This window comes from Nycticebus coucang, chromosome X (genome assembly GCF_027406575.1).
Source record: "Nycticebus coucang isolate mNycCou1 chromosome X, mNycCou1.pri, whole genome shotgun sequence".
In the NCBI taxonomy this organism is placed as follows: domain Eukaryota; kingdom Metazoa; phylum Chordata; class Mammalia; order Primates; family Lorisidae; genus Nycticebus; species Nycticebus coucang.
This window is the reverse complement of record NC_069804.1, coordinates 79,113,409-79,118,193: the sequence shown is the minus strand read 5'-3', so window position 1 is coordinate 79,118,193 and position 4,785 is coordinate 79,113,409. Positions and strand designations below refer to the sequence as shown.

Here is a 4,785-nt window from a genome sequence, read left to right as displayed (position 1 = left end):
CTCGGTAGAGTGCCGTGGCCTGACACAGCTCACAGCAACCTCCAACTCCTGGGCTTAAGCGATTCTCTTGCCTCAGCCTCCCAAGTAGCTGGGAGTATAGGCGCCTGCCACAACGCCCGGCTATTTTTTTGGTTGCAGTTTGGCCGGGGCCGGGTTTGAACCCGCCACCCTCGGTATATGGGGCCGGTGGCCTACGGACTGAGCCACAGGCTCCAACCTGGTTATTTCTTTTCTTCTACTGGGTTTGGGGTTGGAATGTGCTTCCTTTTCCAGTTGCTTGAGATGTCCCATTAAGTTGTTAACTTCCTCTCTTTCTGTTCTCTTGAGGAAGGCTTGCAGTGCTATAAATTTCCCTCTTAGAACTGCCTTTGCGGTTTCCCTACAGAAGAGAAGCTGAATTGAGTTCCAAATCAGCTTGTCTTTGCTCTTGTATTGTCTATAGGCTGGCGATCCCCTGAGGGCCAGGTTCGTCGTAGGTTTAGTAAAGCGGACCTCTGGGTCAGCCCTGCCCTGGGAGTTTCCCTGGTTTGCAAGTTGGAGTAGCCTCAGGCAAATTCTATACTCAGAGTCTCTAGTTGCCTGGGGAGACAGGGGGTGTGGCTTCAGAATATTCGGTAGTGAGCCGTATTTCTAGCAAAAGAGGGCTGCTGCTCTCTGCTCGGTGTAGCTCCCTTCTGGCCAACCATCCTCTCTCCACTCCCGTACCCCAGAATCTGCACCGACTGGCTGCAGCCCAGCACTAACCGAGATGTTTATAATATAGAGAGGTCAAAAACAGGCAGATGAGAAGATAAGTATAGAGCAGAAGCATCAAAGAAAACATCTTTATACTGAAGTAGCATTGTGTTTCAGCCTCAGCTGCATTTGACTTGAAGGATTATTGGTGATAACTATAAACAGCCGGATTATGAATGTAAGGATGGGAGCAGACAAAGTTCTTAGACAAAGACATTTTTCCACACAGGAATATTGCTCAATTCTGAACCAGGATAGTTCAGGCCAAGAGAGTGATATTTTTCAAAAAGTTATGATCATTGTGAAATGTTGATGTGGAGTCAGGGAGGGTAATCTTTGGGAGTGCAGTTTTGGTAAAATGTTAAGGTTGCAAAAAAGATTACACGGGCTTAAGGAGATGAGTGAGTAGCAAGAAAATAGAGGTAGTAGATAGACTGTTCAGTTCAAGAATGTTGCCCACTGACTCATACCTGTAATTCTAGCACTCTGGGAAGCTGAGATAGGTGGATTGCTTGAGCTCAGGAGTTCAAGACAAGCTTGAGCAAGAGTGAGACCCTGTCTCTACTAGAAAACCTAGTGGAGTGGAGTGGCGAGCACCTGTGGTCCCACCTCAGGAGGCTGAGGCAAGGAGATTGCTCAAGCCCAAAAGTTTGAGGTTGTTGTGAGCTATGATGTCATAGCATTCTACCCAGGGTAACAGAGTGAGACTCTATCTCAAAAAAAAGAAAAGTTTGTGGTGAAAGGAAGAGGACAAATGGGATGCAAGCTTGAAGCATAGTTGATTTTTTCAAGATGGAGGAAATGAGTATGTTTGAAGGTAGAGAGGATAGACTAAATTGAGAAGGAGGTACTTAATAAACCTTTAGAGAGGTGAAATAATTGATAGGTCAGGGTCCTTGAAAATAGGACCTGAGGATTAATCCTGGAGGATTAGTAAACTATTGTTTTTTTTTTTTACTTTAACAACCTTTATTGCCTCCAAGAGATACTCCAGTCTGCCTGCTTTACCCACCCACCTGCAGGACCAGAGAAAGCATCAACACAGCAAAACAAAAAGGAAGCTCAAACCAGCAGGAAGCAAGCCCTACTGCAAGCTTCCTTCCAGCTGCCCTCTACTCTTAAGAATGGAATCCAAGGCTGGGCCAGGCAGAACAGCAGCAAATTCATTCTGAATGTGTGGCAGTCAGGTACCCTGTGGTATGCTGGGAAATTGGAGAGGAGTCAAGATGGCAGGCTACAAACTGTGAAGGGAGTAGGGGAGCAAAGGGAGTGAACTAAAGCACTGGAGGAAGCTGCTGTGTTCTCAGAAAGCAGTGAGCATGCACCAGGTGGAAGCCAGCTGCAGGTAGAGGTGGAGGGAAGACTTCATTTCTCCTTCTTGTTGGTGGGGCCATCTACCATGACCTGCAGCTTTGCATGTTTCTCCAACAGGTGGTTGTACTCCTTGGTGAGGCCCTTGGCCTGCTTCCTCAAGGCCAGAGCCTAGTTTTCATCTTTCTCTAGTTTTTCTTAGTCAGCTCATACTTTAGCTTTTTCAGGTCAGCCTTGAGGTTCCTATTCTTCTCCAACTTCACCTCCAGGTCCCTGACATCCAACTTGCCTCTGTCAATACCAGCTCCTTTCTTTAGCTTTATGTACTTCTTGGCTGCCTTGCTAGTGCTCGCTGTCGGATTTTTAAAAGCTTCATTGGAGGCCAGCAGTATGGCCTACTGGGAGATGAGACCCACTAGGCATGCAAACTGCAAGGAAAATCCAGCAATGTAGAGATTCCTCTGGGCATGGAAAAGCTTCATGTGGAAGTGTTCCATGGCCCTGGGATTGTTCTGGAGGTTTATCTTTTCTGTCACTTCATCATACCTCTGAATCTCACATATAGCATTGATGACCAGCAGAAAGAGGATGACAGTGAGAACCACAAAGAAGGTGTTACCATAGGTCACTACCAACTCCACCAGGTGGAACTTGAAAATCTTCTGCCATCTTTTCAGAGAAATGAAGAGAATGCGGAGAAGCAGCACAGCAAAGACCTCTGCATAGAGGAAGGTGGCAACTTCAGTCCATTTGCAGACTCATCTTGTTGTTAAAAGGGTTCCCACAGGGAGATGTGAGCTCATTTCCAAGTTTCCCATGGCTACCATGCAGTGCTAAGTGCCAAACTCTCCTACCACACCCTGCCCTGCCCCCAGGATTAGTAAACTTTGGAGAAAAAGGAAACATTTAAAAATTTTTTTGAAACTGGAAATTCAGTAAATTTAAATATATGATTAGAAATTGTGTTACCAAAAGTTTTTTTCAGAATAAATTAAGTTTGTTAAGTGATGAATAGATTTTAAACTTTATGATAAACAATAAAAATCTCGTCACTTCTTTTATTTTTTACTTTTTTTATTAAGTCTTTTGTACATAGATTATAAATACATTTATGCCAATTTCAGTGTGTTGATTATTTGTACAAATTGGAGTGCTTACATCATACTAATCAGCATAGCTTTCACCTCATTCACCCAATTATAGCATTAGGACATTTGTGTTCTACACATGAGAGAGCCAACTTGTACTTGCAATGTGCTCCATAGTTGTGGTCCCCCTACTATCCCCTACTATCCCTCCTACCCCATCCCCTCCCCTCTCTCTCCCCTTCCCTCTTTCATCCTAGGCTAAATTTGTGTTTCATTTTTCATATGTAAGTGTGCGTTATTATAAATTGGTTTCAAAGTAGTACTGAGTACATTGGATACTTTTTTTCCCATTCCTGAGATACTTTACTAAGAAGAATTTTTCCAGTACCATCCATGTAAACGTAAAGGAGGTAAAGTCTCCATTTTTTTACTGCTGCATAGTATTCCATGGTATACATATACCAAAATTTATTAATCCATTCATGGGTTGATGGGCACCTGGGCTTCTTCCATGACTTGGCAATTATGAAATGAGCTGCAGTGAACAATCTGGTGCAAATATCTTTATTGCCAAATGATTTTTGGTCCTTTGGATATACACCTAGAAGAGGAATTGCAGGATCAAACAGCAGGTCTACATTTAGATTCTGAGTGTTCTCCAAACTTCCTTCCAAAAGGAACATATTAGCTTGCAGCGCAGAAGTGTTCCCTTTTCTCCACATTCATGCCAACATCTATTGTTTTGGGATTTTGTGATGTGGGCTACTCTTACTGGAGTTAGATGGTATCTCAGAGTAGTTTTGGTTTGCATTTCTCTGATGATTAAAGATGATGAAGTAAAGCCATCTGGTCCTGGGCTTTTCTTTTTAGGGAGATTTTGTATAGTTGATGCTATTTCAGAACTTGATATAGGCCTGTTCAACATTTCCACTTCATTCTGGCTAAGTCTTGGTAGGTAGCATACTTCCAGGTATTGGTCGATTTCTTTCAGATTTTCATATTTGTGAGAGTAGAGTTTCTTGTAGTATTCATTAAGGATTTTTTGAATTTCTGAGGGGTCTGTTGTTATTTCATCATTACCATTTCTGATTGATGAAATTAGAGATTTTACTCTTTTTTTCCTGGTTAGGTTGGCCAAAGTTTTATCTATTTTATTGATCTTTTCAAAAAACCAACTTTTGGATTTATTGATCTGTTGTATAATTCTTTTGTTTTCAATTTCATTTAGCTCTGCTCTGATTTTGGTTATTTCTTTTCTTCTGCTGGGTTTGGGGTTGGAGTGGTTCTTCCTTCTCCAGTTGCTTGAGATGTCCCATTAAGTTATTAACTTCCTCTCTTTCTGTTTTCTTGAGTAAGGCTTGCAGTGCTATAAATTTCCCTCTTAGGATTGCCTTTGCTGTATCCCAGAGGTTCTGGTAATTCGTGTCTTGATTGTTGTTTTGTTCCAAAAATTTGGTGATTTCTTACTTTTTTTTTTTTTTTTTTTTTTGTAGAGACAGAGTCTCACTGTACCGCCCTCAGGTAGAGTGCCGTGGTGTCACACGGCTCACAGCAACCTCTAACTCTTGGGCTTACGCGATTCTCTTGCCTCAGCCTCCTGAGCAGCAGGGACTACAGGCGCCCGCCACAACACCCAGCTATTTTTTTGTTG

General features: G+C 42.7%; 1 pseudogene; it reads right to left on the bottom strand.

The window, feature by feature from the left end:
• Positions 1 to 2,100: 2,100 nt before the first annotated feature.
• LOC128577925 (B-cell receptor-associated protein 31-like) lies at positions 2,101 to 2,952 on the bottom strand (annotated as a pseudogene).
• Positions 2,953 to 4,785: the final 1,833 nt, after the last annotated feature.